Below are 17,976 nucleotides of genomic sequence, written 5' to 3'. Positions count from 1 at the left end.
AATTGGACAGGCCTTTCAGTAGGGTAGACTTTATTTGATCTTGTGGCTTGCCTATGAAGGCCTAGTCTCCAGTTTGGTACAGAACATCGATTATTCATCTGTTATATAGAAGGGAAGTTTCTATAGCCACTGTAGTCATGTGGGAAATAAGGACTATGTAATGGCTTGTGGCTATCCTTTCCCATAAGTCTCGGGGGCGGGGGGGGCACTCCCCTCACTACATTGTGCCTATAAGTGAACTGCTCAATAGGGGAATTTGCAGTCTAAGGGCTGTGGCCTCTGGGCAGGGCAGAACAATAGACAAATGCAGGCCATCCCGCCCAAGATGGGTAGGCTGCCATACCAGAGATGGGGTTGGCCGCAGAGGGTAGGGGGACCTGGGCCCACTCTACTCCACCTGGTCCCATTACGGGGCCCTGATAGTAACAGAGGGCTCTGCCACTGGGTCGGCAGAGATCCCACCAAAACAAAATGACCTAGCCTCTGGCAACAGAACCGGACTAATGTCTGGTGTCCCCGGGCTACTTCCTATTGCCCCATCTGACTGTACCTCCATCTCCTGGGGTTCCTCTGTTTCCTCAAGGTACTGGCAAGTCAGCAGTCCCTGCACCTCCTCTGCTCCTTGGTGCTGTAGAGCTCCATCTTCGATGCAGGGCTCAGCAGCAGGCGAGAGACATTTGCTTTCTTTCCTGGCTTTCTCATGACTGAGCTGCCTTTTAAACTTCCTGTCCCACCCCTCTGCTTCCAGTGTGGGAGCCATGGCTTGCCTTGCTCCACCCACCAGGGAGTGGAGAGTGATTCCTCCCCATCAATCTCAGAGGGGGCCCAGGCCAACTCACTGCTGGCTGCTATTGTATTATTTTACATCATAAATATTTGTAAATTTCATATGCAAAAATAAAGTAAGGATTAGTTTTCTGAAGAAATTTTCAAAGTTAATGTTCCATACATACAAACTCATTGAGGAGAGGAAGATAGCAAAATTACGTATGCTGACTGGAAGTGGTGAACAACAGAAAGCTGCGAATGAAGAATACAGGGAGAAAAACAAGGCTGTGAAGAGAAGTGTTCGAAAAGATAAAAGGGATTATATTACCAGTCTGTCAAGAGAGGCACAGTCAGCAGCTGTGCGGGGTGACACAAGAACTGTGTACAGAATCACGAGGCCTTTGACAGGAGGGTTCAGCAATAGGTCAACAGCGGTTAGAGGAAAGGATGGGAGAATATTGATAGAAGAGAAAGAACAAATTAATCGATGGGCAGAGCATTTTAGAGACTCTAAATAGACCAAATCCTGAAGAGGTAGTTGAAATAGAGGAAACGAGTTTTCAGATGGAGGTAGAACAAGGGCCTATCACAGAGCAAGAGATAGAAGAGGCCATTAGACAGACAAAAGAAAATAGGGCACCAGGCGAAGATAGAATAACAGCAGAAATGCTGAAAGCCGACCTGAATATGAGTGCCGGGATTCTAGAGGAGCTATTCAACAAAGCATGGGAAGAAGAGAAAGTACCTGAAAGGTATCATTGTGAAATTACCAAAGAAGGGTGATTTGTCTTTGTGTGATAATTGGAGAGGTATAAACCTGTTATCAGTGCTCGGGAAGGTTTTCTGCAGAGTCCTGTTACAGAGAATAAGACAAGCAGTAGAAGAGGTCCTGAGGGAAGAACAAACATGATTTAGGAGTGGGAGAGGATGCGTTGATCAGATATTTGTATTACGTATGATAATGGAACAATCCCTTGAATGGAACTCGCCAATGTTCATTAACTACCTTGATTTCGAGAAGGCATTTGATAGCGTCCACCATCCATCTCTCTGGAATATCCTAAAAACATATGGATTCCCTCCGAAAGTTATTAACATCCTCAAAGATATGTATGCTGATAATAAGTGTTGTGTTCGCCATGAAGGACAGCGGAGCGAGTGGTTCCATGTGAGAATGGGAGTTAGACAAGGATGTGTTATTTCGCCCATCCTATTTCTTGTGGTTATAGACTGGGTGATGCGGAAAGCCACCGAAGATAGGCCAAGAGGGATCGCATGGGGACCCTCTGCTCATATTGAAGATTGTGACTTTGCGGATGACATCGCCCTGATTTCAAGCTCTCAGATGGACCTCCAAGAGAAGACTGATAGAGTAGGTAGAGCAGCAAGGTGCATGGGACTTAATATCCACGCCGGTAAGAGCAAAACAATGAAAGTAAAAACAGCCAGCTCGACGACGACAGTAGTATGTGATGTAGAATTGGAGGAGGTGAACGATTTTAAATATCTTGGTAGTTACATATCGGCTGATGGTAATATTCAGAAGGAGATATCTACCAGAATCGGTCTTGCAGCAACTGCATTCTATAGACTTCAGAACATTTGGAGGTCGGCCATCTTACAAATGAAAACCAAGGTAGAGATCTACAGATCGAACATCCGCTCTGTGTTGCTTTATGCGGCGGAAACATGGAGGACCAACAAGAAGATAGAAAGTCGGCTTTGGGGTTTTGAAGGAAGGTGTCTTAGGCGAATTCTTAACATACACTGACCGCAGCGTATCACCAATGTTGAAGTGAGCCGATTAACGGGCATTAACAACATAGTGGATGAAGCCAAACAACGAAGATGGAGATGGTTGGGGCAAGTGTTGAGAATGGGTGCTGATAGACACCCTCATATTGCCCTATGATGGACACCACAAGGAAGAAGGAGGAGAGGTAGACCATTGGGGACGTGGCGAAGGACCATTGAAGAGGAAATGAAAGGCATGGGAATGAAGTGGGATGAAATTTGCTGCCTCGCTCAAGAACGAAATGAATGGAGGAGAATGGTTGATGCCTTATGCTCCACTGGGAGTGAATAAGAGGAAGAAGAAATTGTTCCATGCGTATATTTGATGTGGTCCCCAGGGTACAACCTGGACTGTGGGACTGCTAAGCCCTCCCAAACCCACTAATCTGGGTTGCCTCTCATACTGTGGTGCTAATGTCAAGCTACAAACCTTTGGTAGGTACTGCACTTACACAGCCATACACAGGCAGATACACATCCAACTGAGTTACTTGAATGTTCTCCCAGATGCTCATGAACCAACAATAGAGAGTTTCCAGTCAATTCCCTCCAGCTCCCCAGTCTTGCACCCTAGAACTATACCGTCTTGCACTGGTCAGAAGCCTGGCCAGTGCAAGTTTTTCACTTCTTCCAAGGAAAGTGGACATACACCAGCCTTTATGAGCTCAGATTTCCCAAGCACTTCAAGCAAAACATACTGTTTTAGGTAAAATATAAAACACATTTATTAACCACAGAGAGAGATTTTAAGTGATTATAAGTAGCAGGCATAGAGATCAGAGCTGGTTACTTAAACTGTGAATTTATTTGTGTTTTCTTATGTTCTACAAACTAAACAGGATTTGAATTAAGCAGTCTCTCACCCTGATAGATGGTACAAGCAGGTTATAGAGCCTCAATACACAGCCTGGGACTGCCCTCTCCAATTCAAGTCTTTGTCCTCCAGATGTGTTTCCAGGTGTTAAGTTGTGGGAGGAGTGAGGCCAAGTGATGATGTCACTTCCCCTCTTTTATATGCTCTTCCAGCTTGCTGGAAAGATTTTTGCTGCAACATGGGGATCAAGCAGTTCCCATTGGCCGAGGAGTCTCCACTGCATATGTGCTGTCTCTGGGATGGCCATTGGGAAAGTGGATTCCTTTTAATGAGCCATTGGCACATCTGGCTGGTCCTTTGCTGCAATTGAAAGGTTGGCTGTGGGTATCTCCCAACCTCACAGCATATTTCGGTAACAATGCTTCATAACTTCACATACAATAATAGTACATACAATCCACCAGGATATTAATATTCAACATGACTTTAAAATGATACCTCACAAGGTATACTTTGTGCAAAACATATCATAATTATGATAGTGGTGAATATGGGGAGTGCCAGGGTGCTGTTTTGAGGTATGGAGTGTCACAATATGTTTATGCTGAAAACTTAGTTAATTACTCAGTTGGTCATATCCTTTGGCAGAGCTCAGTAAGACCTCACAACCTCATCTTGCTTGTCCTAGCCCAACCTCCAGCAAAACAGCCGTCTACCTAGCAGCCTTTGTAAAGCAATCTCTAAACACGACTCCTGTCTGTGTGGCAGCCGTTAAGTAAGGAAATTCAATGCTGGAGCAGTTTACAAGGTGGAGGAGAGGAGGTCACTCTGTTTCTGCCTTTTTAAAACTGCAACACGTACAGCTTTTCAGTGTATCCATCCAATCTGCTCATTCAAGGCTTTTATTTGTTAATGGTGTGCTATACTGTTGATATAATTTAAGAATATGGTAAAGTCTGAGAGGCAAAATATTTCTTAATACTAACTACTTTGTACCAGGGTGCCTAACCTATGGCTCATGGGCCATGACTGGGCTTCCAGATCATTCCATAAGGCCCACAGCCTGCTTCAACACAATATACTAATAGCCAATTCATTAGCATTTTGGTGTCATGTTTACATCATTTCAGTTTATGCAAGTGTGTAAATAGGTTGTTTCTTTGTACAGTATTGTCTATCTAAATACATACAAAGCAAGATGAACTTAAAATATAAATCAAAACAGGTGACTTTAAATCTTATTAAAATATGTAGAATCTGTTCAGCCCACACAAGGTTGTGCTTAGGTTCATGTGGCCCTCCTGTGTAATAAAATTTGGCACCACTGCTTTATACACTTCTGAGAAAAAAGTTATATTATCACACTAGTGAAAGTACACGAAGCCAACTGATTGTACAGTAGGCAGAGCTAGTTGCTGTTAAAAATGTGGGTTAATAAACAAAGTCATTAATATCATGGTAAACATTATATAAAACTGTTTACTGAGGCAAAGCCAAGACATTTATTTTCAAAGTAGGAGATTGTGATTGGGGAAACGCCTTACCACTCTGGCACACCTAGTTCCCATGTGAGGATTAGCTCACCAGATGGTCTGATGCTCCTTCCTGCAGTTGTTCAGCCCATCAGCCTACTTGCTTGCTCTGTGGCCTCTCTCATGCTCCCAGAACTGCAGTGTTTTCCTTTTCATAGCTTAGCCCTCCAGCTAGGTCACACTGAAGTCCCCCATCTCCTCTGGTATTATCAAAGGCTCCTTCCAAACTCTACCCACTCCTACAGTAGCTTGTAGGGGAATACAAGAACTAGGGGTCACCAAATGAAATTAATAGGCAGCAGGTTTAAAACAAATAAAAGGAAGTTCTTCTTCACACAGCGCACAGTCAACTTGTGGAACTCCTTACCTGAGGAGGTTGTGAATGCTAGGACTATAACAAGGTTTAAAAGGGGACTGGATAAATTCATGGTGGCTAAGTCCATAAATGGCTATTAGCCAGGATGGGTAAGAATGGTGTCCCTAGCCTCTGTTCGTCAGAGGATGGAGATGGATGGCAGGAGAGAGATCACTTGATCATTGCCTGTTAGGTTCACTCCCTCAGGGGCACCTGGCATTGGCCACTGTCGGTAGACTGATACTGGGCTAGATGGACCTTTGGTCTGACCCGGTACGGCCTTTCTTATGTTCTTATGTTAACCTGGGCCTGGCTGCTATATTGGTTTCCAATCCAGGGACCCTCGACCTAGCAGCTCAGGTCTTTACTCTCCCTGCCCTTACTTCTCCTTCCCTGGACAGCTTCCTACACTGACACTTATCCCGTGTATCAGGGAATGTGACTGCAGGCTTCCACACTGCATCCCTCTTCTCTGTTGCCAGATCCTTGGCTTTTTAGAAGCCCTGACTATTCCTGCCCAAGTGAGTTTCATCCCCAATTAAGCCTCATAGCATCCTGGCTCCTCTCCAGGTGCAGCCTATGGCTAATTAGTTTCTCTTGCCTATATCAATCCCTCTAATGCTGTGGTTGGGTGAATGCCCCATCACAGAGAGCTATAGACTGTGTGACAAGACTATACAGTTCAAATCTCTGCTGCATATCAGTTAGAGGAAGGATTTGAACCCAGATCTGTCACATTCTGGGTGACAAGTATCAGAGGGGTAGCCGTGTTAGTCTGGATCTGTAAAAAGTGACAGAGTCCTGTGGCACCTTATAGACTAACAGAAGTATTGGAGCATAAGCTTTCATGGGTGAATACCCACTTCGTCAGACAGTCAAAAGGCAGTACCACTGCCTTTTCCACCAGGGTTTTATGTGTGGAGACCATCTTGCGTGGAAACCATCTGGTAGGTGTATTCTGAGGACAATAACTGGCTTGTGCTTCACAAGCGAGATAGAAAGAAAAGTCCCATCAGAACTTAGGCAGGAGCTAGATGTGGATATAAGGACTTGGTGGGCTGTATGCATGCCCACCAGCAGAAATTTAGACACCTAAGGGATCTTACCTGTGGAAACACAGGTGCGTAGGGAATTTAGGCCCCTGCAGTTGAATAGAGTTTTTGAGGATCTAAATTTTGGAGTTTGGTGCATAAAGGGGATTTGTGGATCTAGCACTTAGTCTTTACTGCAGTCACACTCTCTTCTTCCTTCAGAAGTATTCGGGGTATTTTTGTTACCCCCCTGCCCAGTATATGGGGGCCAGATTGTCAAGAGCTCAAGGTCCCTTTTAAACCTCCAGATGAAATGACCAGCTTTCAAATGTTTTTGGCAAAAACAGTTACCTACCTGTAGCTGTTGTTCTTTGGAATGTGATGCAGACCATATCCTACTTAGGAGTGTGTTCATCTAGCATGCTGGAGCCAGAGAACTTTGCCTAGCAGTACCTATGGGGCATACTCAACCCCTGTGGCCCTAGCCCTTCCACTGGCCATATAAAGGTGGCACTGCTCCAACTCCCTCAGTTCCTTCACACTGAACATCTGAAGTAAGACTCTGATGCACAAGGGATGGAGGGTGGATTGTGAAATACATGTCTGCATCATTTCTCAAAGAACAGCAGTTTCAGGTACTTTGGGTAGATGCGGTCATGTGTTCTACTTACGTGACTTACTTAGGAGGTGGGACTCAAAGTCTATTTAAACATGGACTGTCTTCCCAAAGTTTGCACCTGATCTGAATGCGGAAATCATTGCATGGTGGTTTGTAAAAGCATGCTCAGAGGACCAAGTGGCAGTCTTACAAATGTCTAATACAGGAATGTCATTTAGAAAAGCCATTGTTGCCTGGGCTCTCGTGGAATTACCTCACGCCCTTTGAGGAGGGATAGTTATGCACCTGGAAATTGTCAGCCACATTTGAAAAGGACGAAGAAGCAATCTGGCAAATTGAGCTACCTGTATGCATGCAGCCAAATGGGCCATTAACTTCAGGCATACATCGGCTGTGGTTGAGATTTAAAACTGCAGTTCCAGACATAGGTGGTGAATCACGTGGAATGGGTAGGTTGGCAGAAATGCTCTTGAATGTTTAGATTCTATCAGGACATCAATGAACTCAATTGTTTGCATTGGAACCAATGTTGACTTCAACTGCACTGATATGCTGCTAGCGTGGAGACAGTTGTCACTGGTACCAGCGTCATCGGTACCAGACTCAATGGTCAACCCATGGCTGGAACCAGAGTTGATGGCATGGGCTCTTGCTGATCTTGGCATGCTACTGGGGAAAAGTATGATGGTCCTGTTCCATCCCATGTGCTAAAGGGAGTACAGTGCCAGTCAGAACTCCTCTGTTTAAAAAAAAAAAAAAAAAAAAAAAAGAGGAAGAGTTTCCCTGAGCCTTGGAATGGTCCCAATTTGTTTTATGGGACCTCTTCCTCTCCATGCCACAGAAGGATGAATGGCTCCTCTTCCTCTTGGAGGAAATGCCACCCAGTGTTCAGGCTCTGGCATCACTTGCTGGATCCAAAGGAGACCACTGATCAGATGAGGGCCTCGGTGTCAAAGCAGTACTCATGGCCTGCTCTAGGAGGTGCTGCTTCTGTGGCTCATTTCTCGCTATTTGAGTCCTCTTTGTAAAAGACTTGCAGATGGAGCCTCACTCTTTAATATGTGCTTCACTGAGACACAATAAGCACTTCATGTAGAAATCACTCTTGGGGATGGTGCCCCAACACAATTGCCAATACTTGAACCCTGGTGAGGCCATCACACAGGATAGCCAACTACTCTAACTAATACTATACTAACACTAAACTTAACCCAAGATACTACTCACTACAATATACAAGAAAAAGTACACAGAAACCATGAATGAAAGTGTGAGGTGAAAACACCACATAGAGCTCTGCCTCTAGCCACAGGTAGCAAGAAGGAACTGAGGGGGTCAGAGCAGCTCCTCCCTTCTATAGGCAGGTGATGGGTCAGGGCCGTAGGCTGTGAGTGCTACTCCTATGGGTGTCCAACAAATTAGAATCTTATTAGACAAGTCAACTTGATTTGATATACTCATATGATAGTTAATGTCCTACAAGCTGGCATTGATTATCAGTCAATAAACCCCACAGATCTAAAAGCAAAACCTTCAGTGATGCAATATACTCATATGATGGTCTATTTAATCTTGGTTATCAGGAGTCTAAAGCTTATATGTTACATTGCTTTTGGGACCAACACTACTTAAAATGAGTAATTCTGTCTGCATCAGAAGTGGGTGCATAAATGGTTCCACAGATTTTGATTTCTCCCGCTGAAAAGCCTGGCAATGGATCACTTATAAAGGATGTACAGAATTGTCTACAAAGGGTTTTATCATTTTCCTGCATCAGTTTCCTCCTCATTCTTGAACACTCTTTGGGCTTAGGTCAGAGTCCTCTAAGTGGTCCAGGATCCACCTCCCCAACACACAGCTCCCTGCAAATGGTTTCTCCCCCAAATCATAGTCTCTCTCTCTCTCTCCTGTCTCTTGTTCAGCCAGTTTACTACTTCCTTTGCTGGTCACACACTTGAACAGAACCCCTCTGCTGTGAAAGCATGCCCTCTTTTCTTTCCCTTGCGCAAGCTTCTTGTGTCTCTTTGAATTCCTCCAAGTCACCACTCAGTCTCCCAGGTCCTGAGGTTTTTAAGACCAGCATTAATAACTAGTCTCTTTGTTCACCTGTTTGGGAATCTTCCATTCACCAAACCCCAGGTCCTGCAGCTAGGTTGAAGAAAATTGTTTTCATCTAGAACGTGGCCATCCCATTGTCTCAAGAGGCTTCTATTTGCATGGCAGCCATAAAGGTTTAACAAGATTCTACTGTCCCGGAGGCATTCAGTGATGCAGCAATTTCATAAGATCAACCAGAATTTGTAAGTTGTACATAAACAGATTCCTTGAATTGTCACAACTACATTAAAAGAGCATTAAGATTGCAAAGTCAAGCCCTGAAAATGAAGGAAATGTCAGAATTAAGGCTGACTGTGTAACTTTAATTCATTCCTTTTGTGAGTGGATGAATTCTGATCTAGTCTTTAATTACATGATCACATACTATTTTTTTTCAACAAGATCCCTTCCTCCTTCAGTGCATAGGATGGACTGCTTCAGTCCACTTTTCTGTTTCTATCTGCCTGTCCTGCTCCCTCTGCTCCTGCCACTCTTCCCTACTTGCTCTTATCTCCCTACTCATTCTTCTGCCCCACTTTTTATTGTTTAGTGTAGATGGAATCCTAGAAAATTTAGCTGCCAAACTCCCAAGTCTCTACTGAGCATCTGTGAACTGAGATTTTTGGAGGCTTTATAACTTGACCAAATTTGGATAGATTTTTCATAAAAATGGGAAAAAATACATTCCTGACACAAGGGCAAATCCCTAGCCAAATTTCAAGTCCTGCTCCAAAGCAGGGAGGCACCAGAACATCTCAGTGAAATTGCTGCAAGATTTTTTTTATACAGCAAAGCAACATATATTTCCCTAACCTTGTTCTGAGAAATAGTTAAACCCTTTCAGCTGAAACTTTTCAAAACAATTCAGCCTGAGGTAAAATTCTGGCATACAGAATTTCAGCCTGAATGGTTAAAGTTTGCCAAAATTATAAACAGCTGAAAACAAGGGCTTATAATAGAAAGTCTTGAACAACCTTAATTGTAGGTAATTCTATTTATAACACTTATAATAGTGTTTTATAACTATAGAAGTATAGAAATGAAGGACCAAAAATGCCCTTTTCCCCCAACCAATAGGATTCTTCTGTACAGCATATTCTCTAGAGCTATGTCCAGTTCATTTTAAATCCACAGTACTAGTTTCCCAGAGAGGTTATTCTACAATCTAATAACATTTATGAATATTCAATCTGAAGGCGACTCTGCTAAATTCCATCCTGTTATTTCAAGGCAACTTCCTTGGACTGTTCTAAATTCTTCTTCTCTCTTCTCTTGAATTACTTGTTCTTGATTACCTTTTCCCCTTAGACAGTATTTGAGTAACTGGATATACTGGAATGTAACTGTATTCTATCTAGGTTCTTATACCACCTTCATCATCAAGGTATTTTAGCACCTCCTCCATCAGGGAGATTGTTTGTGAAGTGGAGTGGAGTGTTTTGATAGTGGGTGGTGGTTTTAATAACCACATTGCTATGTATTTATATTGGAGGAGGCAGGTTGAAGAAATGTGCATTTCTTAAATGCATTTGATCTTTCCTCATGTTTTTTGAATTCATTCCCTTCCATCTCTTGTTCATTTTTGTTTCTCTTCAAATTTCTTACACTTTAGCATCTTTCTGGGCAGAGTTGTTCTTAAGAAGAGAGACTATAATACCATGTGACTCTCTACTTATGCAACACAAAATATCATTGCCCTTTTTGGGAGGCCTCCATATCAGGTTGCAAGTTCATATATAGTGTGGAGTCCACTTACCTCTCAGTTCTGATTGCCTCTTTAGTGAAAAGCACTACACCAAGTATTTTACAATTCTGTCTATGATCCTATCAGATTTCATGGTGGCTCAGCGTTTTCTAGCATATTTTCCTTTGTCCATTGTTACTACCTTGCAGTGTTCTACAGTGAGTTCATGTCACATTTTATTCACTCTAGGCACTTTTTTGTTTCAGTTACTTAGAATTTGACTGCTTTCTTCCTTTGTGTTGACTGACTGCTTAACTATTCCTTCCCATTCAATATTTTTTCATTAGAAAGTCTATCCACTTACTGCACATTTTTACCAGGTAATTGATGTATAAAGTGAACAAAATTAGTGCAACTGCTTATCCTTCTGACATTTCATCTGTCATCTTCATCCAGATCAAACTGCTACCTGTGATAATACATCAAATACCTTCTAATTCTAATGCCCCTGTTAGATTTTTCTTCCTAGTTCATTGCTCTATACAGTAAATACACAATACATACAATGTACAGTTTGGTAGATTGGTGGCATTTGAGGTTTTTTTGCACAGTACTGTATTAAGATTACCTGGAAATGGTTTGAGGAGCGTAGGCAGCTGGGAACACACACAGACCCTGGACCACACCATCATCACCCCAAACGCCAAAGCTATGCTGGAAAGGACCCTGAAAGACGCCATCCGCTGCCACTATGCCGAGAACCTCAAGCGAAAGCTGGACCAGGGCAAGGTGTTAGAGGTGTCCAGCAAGTGGGATGCCAGCAACCACTTCCTCCCCAGGGGTAGCTTCACCAGGTTCGCCGACTGGCGGTTCGTCCACAGGGCCCAACTCAACTGCATTCCCCTCAACAGAGCCATCCGCCACGGCAACCGGGACAAGCACTGCAGGAAGTGCAGCTACGCAAACGAGACCCTGCCCCATATTCTGTGTGGATGCAAACAGTGCTCCGGGGCCTGGCGGCACCGCTACAATGCCATCTAAAGCCGGCTGGTGAAAGCCATCCCACCATCCCTGGGGAAGATCACCCTCAACTCGGCCATCCCCAGGACAGACAGCAGACTACGACCCGACATCGTCGTGCTGGACGCAGAAAAGAAGGTATGGTAGACGTCACTGGCCTTCCACAAGGCCCGTGCCCGGAAGGCATCGAAGTACACCCCGCGGGCCGAGATCCTGAGAGCCCAGGGCTACGAGCTCCAGATACAATGCCCTGATCATGGGAGCCCTGGGCTCGTGGGACCCCCACAACAAGCCGGTTCTGAGAGCGTGTGGAGTCGGTCAATGCTATGCCTGGCTCATGAGACAGCTCATGGTGTCCGACGCCATCAGGTGGTCCAGAGACATTTATACGGAACACATCACAGGACACCATCAATACCACACTGAGTAATTCAGACTGTCGACCAGGGAAATAACCCACTTCCTTCCCTGATGAACCAAGGGATGCACCCCACCTATGTACTCATTCACTACACCAATACTGATTTGGACTTTTTATACATTCCATGGGTGGCGTACCTGAGCCCACTTATCCACTGACACTTTAAAAACTCTTGCACCCCAATCTGGGTCTATGCCGGTTATGTGATATTTATGTATCTCTTCACCCTTGCAACCTGTACCTGTAATCCCTCATAACTCAAGCCTGACCCCAGATGTACAGTACTTTCCCTCTTAACTTGTGTCTTTTTAATTTTAAACATTAACTTTAATAAAATTTCTAACATAAATAGTGCTTCTCTCTCTCCCGTCACTCACTTCCCCCAAAGTTGTTCACTCTCCCCTCTACTGGGACTTATGTGCTACCTGCAGAGCTGGGGTGGGAGGAGCTGATGTGGAGTCTGCCAACCTGCCCAATCAGGGCACAGCAGGGTGGGGCGAGGGGATCAGTCCCTGGAGAGAGGGGCCCAAGAAAGCCAAGACCTTGGGAGGCTAAGAAGCAGAACAGGCTGTCCTGGGCGGAGACCCAGCTACCAGCCCTGCGCCTTAAATACCATGCACTGTCAAGATCCCTCTTCCTCCAGCAGCAGCTGCTCTTCCTGTCCTCCCGGCAGTGGAGGTCGATTGCGATTACTGCAGTAACTGGACCTTTTGGTGTCCGGTCAGTAGTACTGACTGGACACTGCACAGGTCCCCTTTCGACTGAACTTCCTGGTCGAAAACCAGATGCCTGGCAACCCTAAAAGGGACCCATTTGTAGTCTTGCATCCATTAATTTTTGCCCTGGCTTCTTCAACAGTACAGCTATAGAATGAGACTGGAGAGCCAGTTTGTCACTGGCAATTAAAACATCTTTCTTGTGCTGGCAAAGCATGGTTTTATGTCTCCGCAAGACTGAATGAATGACTGCTGCTAATGTTTTGCTCGTTAACTGGTAAGTGGAGGCCATCACAGGCAGAAATGTAGGCTTTAGCTCCAGCTGCTGTTTCTAATGTTGCAGAAAGCTCTCTGCAGTTCATTAAATTCAACTTCAGGCAATTGCAAAAACTGCTGGCTAATTATTTCTTTTTCTTTCCTCTTAAATCTAACCTCATGTCACCACCATCCCCTAGCAGGCTGGAGCTGCACAATTTTCTGTCATACTTCTTTCTTGGAGAACTGGAAAAAAACAAAAGCTATGGGAAGGAGATTGCATGATTAATTGCGCTGTTAAAAATAATAGAATACCATTTATTTAAATATTTTTGGATGTTTTCTACATTTTCAAATATATTGATTTCGATAACACAGCATACAGTGCTCACTTTATATTTATTACAAATATTTGCACTGTAAAAACCAAAAGAAATACTATTTTTCAATTCACCTAATTCAAATACTATAGTGCAATCTCTTTATCATGAAAGTTGAACTTACAAATGTGGAATTATGTACCCTCCCCCCCAAAAAAAACCCTGCGCTCAGTAACAAAACAATGTAAAACTTAAGAGCCATTCAGTCCTACTTCTTGTTCAGCCAATTGCTCAGACAAACAAGTTTTTTTTTAATTTCCAGGAGATAATGCTGCCTGCTTCTTGTTTACAATGTCATCTGAAAGTGAGAACAGGTGTTTGCATGGCACTGTTGTAGCTGGCGTCGCAAGATATTTACATGCCAGATGCGCTAAAGATTCATATGTCCCTTCATGCTTCAACCACTATTCCAGAGGACATCCATCCATGCTGATGATAGGTTCTGCTCAATAACGATCCAAAGCAGTGTGGACGGACACGTTCAGTTTCATCGTCTGAGTCAGATGCCACCAACATAAGGTCGATTTTCTTTTTTTGGTGGTTTGGGTTCTGTAGTTTCTGTATCAGTGTGTTGCTCTTTTAAGACCTCTGAAAGCATGCTTCACACCTTGTCCCACTCAGATTTTGGAAGGCACTTCAGATTCTTAAACCTTGGGTCGAGTGCTGTAGCTATCTTTAGAAATATGATAGTGGAACCTTCTTTGTGTTTTGTCAGATCTGCAGTAAAAGTGTTCTTAAATCAAACAACATATGCTGGGTCATCATCCGAGACTATCATAACACAAAATATGTGCCAGAATGTGGGTAGAAGCATGGAGCAGGAGACATACAGTTCTCCTCCAAGGAGTTCAGTCACAAATTTAATTAACACTTTTTTTTAAAAAGCGTCATCAGCATGGAAGCATGTCCTCTGGAATGGTGGTCAAAGCATGAAGAGACATATGAATGTTGAGCATATCTGGCATGTAAATACCTTGCAGTGCTGGCGACAAAAGTGCCATGTGAACACCTTTTCTCACATTCAGGTGACATTGTAAATAAGAAGTGGGCAGCATTATCTCCTGTAAATGTAAACAAACTTGTTTGTCTGAATGATTGGCTGAACAAGAAGTAGGACTGAGTGGACTTGTAGGCTCTAAAGTTTTACATTGTTTTGGTATTGAGTCTAGTTATGTAACAAATCTACATTTGTAAGTTCACTTTCACGATAATGAGGTTGCACTACAGTACTTGTATTAGGTGAATTGAAATACTATTTTTTATCATTTTCCAATATTTGTACTCAAAACTAATATAACGTGAGCACTGTACACTTTGTATTCTGTGTTGTAATTGAAATCAATTTATTTGAAAATATAGGAAAACATTCCAAATATTTAATAAATTTCAATTGGTATTCTGTTTAAGAATGCGATTAATTGCGATACATTTTTTATCACAATACATATTTTTTGAGTTAATCATGTGAGTTAACTGCAATTAATTGACAGCCCTAGAAATTAGAAAAGTAGAATGTGATGAATGAGGGAGCAATGAGTTGATATGAGTAACAGTGACTGAAGTTAGTTATACATTTGATTTTTCACATATTTTCTGTAACCATGGCACTGTCACAGTGGATAGATAACTACATTTAAAAAAAAATCAGGGGAGTGAATATTTTAAAAGATTACCTCATGCTGCGAAATATTAGGGTTAGAAGAATGGGAGGTGCAGCTGGTGTAAAGGAGGACCTCTCTCAAACCACAGAAACAGAAAGGGAAAAGCTCCTGAGATTGTGGCATGTTCCCCTCCTTCTCTGCCCATTTCCTACTCTGAACGGGCATTGCAGTGTTTCTGTGGACCATTAACTTGCTACTATGTGTCAGTGTTGGTAGGCTGATCCCTGCATTACAGGAATCTCAAATATTTTCATAAAGTGGCCCACACCATCATGGCAAGATTGGTCACCTCCTCTCCCACTCATGATTGCATACCATCACCATGGCAATTTTGTGAAAAGCAATATTAGCCAAGTATTGGTGTAATTGTCTGTAAAACACCGAGTGTGGTGTTTTTTAAAAAAAGTTAGTCATGCTGTCTGCTTGTGTGCTCTTCATTTCACCCCTCCCATCTATTCTGTTTCTCTTAGATGGAAACTAAGGGGAAAGCCATTGCCATGCAGCCTGGTAGCATCCTGCACCACCACGCGGATCCACTTTGAGCTGTAAGATTATATATCAATTTACTGAATTTGTAGAGCATGTGGGATTCTTTCTGGATAGAAAGTGCTATGTAAGTACAAGCTATAATTAGTGTTATTTATTAAAACAGCAATGGATTTAAAAACAATAGCATTAGTCGGCGAGGAATCTCTATATCTTTTACTGCACAGTCAATAAAAATGTGTAGGCACTTTTGCAAGGAAGAAGGGTGTAAGGGACTGCTGTTAAGATCTAGTCTGTCACTGCCCTGCAATGCAACTTTAGATTACATCCCTTTACCTCTTTCTGCCTCAGATTCCCATAATTTCTGAAACTCTCCTTCATAACCTTCAACAGGAGTTAAAAGATGCAAGTTAGGATCTTGACAAAAAGGGGTGAAATGGCCAGTTATAAATATAAATGCTTTGAACATCAACAAAAACATCTTTTTCATAAAATAGATGCTGAAATTTGCTTCAGGAATCCCATGTATTTATTGGAGCCATTGATTTAAAACAAATTAACTGATGAGAAAAATCAGGGTTGGCCTTTTTTTTGTGGGAAATAAGTGCTGAAGTAGTAGAGTCTAAAGGTTGAAATATATAATTGTTCAGGCAAGCTATAGTATACAAATACATTAAATATGGGCTTATTTTATATTCAGAACGTTCATATTTCAGTCACCTGTTTCAGATACATTGATGTAACTGAAAGCAGAATTTGGGATGGTACTCTATACATCCATAAAGTGTTAATGTTGTCTGTTTGAAGTCAGCATATGTATTGGCCAAAGAAGGCACCTCTAGTTCTGCATTTCTCCATCACTTAAAGCAGGGGTAGGCAACCTCTGGCATGTGTGCCGAAGGCGGTACGCGAGCTGATTTTCAGTGGCACTCACGCTGCCTGGCTGCCGGTCTGAGGGACTCTGCATTTTAATTTAATTTTAAATGAAGCTTCTTAAACATTTTAAAAACCGTATTTACTTTACATACAACAATAGTTTAATTATATATTATAGACTTATAGAAAGAGACCTTCTAAAAATGTTAAAATGTATTACTGGCACGCAAAACCTTAAATCAGAGTGAATAAATGAAGACTCGGCACACCGCTTCTGAAAGGTTGCTGACCCCTGACATACAGCCTTCATGTTTCAGGTGTGTGCAAACACTGAGAGCTGAGCTATGTTTTTAAAAGGAGGAATGTTGGGGTTGAAACTTAAGCAAGTCACTCTTTATAAAGAGAAGTATTGACAGGGACTGACTACTGCAAGGGATTGGTAATGTGATACAAAGCCTCTCACTTCTAAACAACTGGCCTGAATTCCACCCAGGGTGCTGATGACTGAACAAGTGGAACAGCTGATGGCTACCTGGTGGTCTATGTAAAATGCATTTGTCGTTTCATTTCTGTTCCTAATGGTTAGTTTCACAAGAGAAACAAACACTGCAGCTGACATCCCTTTTAGCAGACTCCCTAGACAAGCTAATGACTATATACATGCTCATAAATTCATGAGCATTCTCAAGCCCTCAGAGGGAAGTGTGACCTCTAAGTCATCACTGAGGTATTCCAACTGTCTAGTCTTGTGGAAGCTTCTATTGTCACAACTGTGCATGTTCTGTGGATAAAAAAGTACTTCATTCTGAGTCGCTCCTTGACATCCTTAATGAGCATTGATTGCTCAAACAATTAGGTTAGAACATAGTTGGTCTTTCAGTGATTTCATCTCAAAATTCTAATCGATGGAGGAAAATAGTTGACAGCAGAGTTTTTCTTTTGTAATATGTATCTTTTACAGCTTATCTCAAGATATAGTTTGAATAGTAAAATAATCATCAGGACACCCATGTAAAATACAGGTATGAATAGGAAATAGGCTTGAATGTGAACATATACAGGGTTCAGGACTACTGTAACTAATATAAGATGGGGGGGTGAAGGGGGAGTCATCATCCAAGTTTCTAACTTACCACACTAAACTAAGGAAACATAGAATTACATACTGGGACAATTACAGTCTATTACACCATGCAAGAGCTAGTTATTGTTTGTATTACAGTTCTCAAAGAGGGAAGTGTCCCATTGTGCTGAGCATTGCATGAACATCAGGGACAGTGCTTGCCCTAAAGTGTATGATCTTGGTTATACGCTGCTGTTGTGTATTCGCTAACACAGGGCCTGGTGAAGAGACGATGATAGTAACATGTATAGACTAGGTAGGTGTATAATTACCTGGTTGCAGGGCTTTCATACACATAGTTGCAGTTGGGGTGTGGTGGGGAGAGGAAAGTAAGGGCACTTTAA

The 17,976-nt window shown here is 42.7% G+C and overlaps 1 long non-coding RNA gene across 1 annotated transcript in view; it reads left to right on the top strand.

Annotated features, from left to right (window-relative positions):
• The window catches only part of LOC123364051, an 80,204-nt gene extending 63,350 nt beyond the window's left edge, over window positions 1-16,854 (top strand). The window contains exons 5-6 of the long non-coding RNA XR_006576977.1: window positions 15,618-15,692; window positions 16,827-16,854. This is a non-coding gene — a long non-coding RNA (uncharacterized LOC123364051). The remainder of the gene's footprint in view (window positions 1-15,617; window positions 15,693-16,826) is intronic.
• The last annotated feature ends 1,122 nt before the right edge of the window (window positions 16,855-17,976 follow it).

This window comes from Mauremys mutica, chromosome 2, assembly GCF_020497125.1.
Source record: "Mauremys mutica isolate MM-2020 ecotype Southern chromosome 2, ASM2049712v1, whole genome shotgun sequence".
Classification (NCBI taxonomy): Eukaryota; Metazoa; Chordata; order Testudines; family Geoemydidae; genus Mauremys; species Mauremys mutica.
This window is presented reverse-complemented; position numbering and strand designations above follow the sequence as displayed.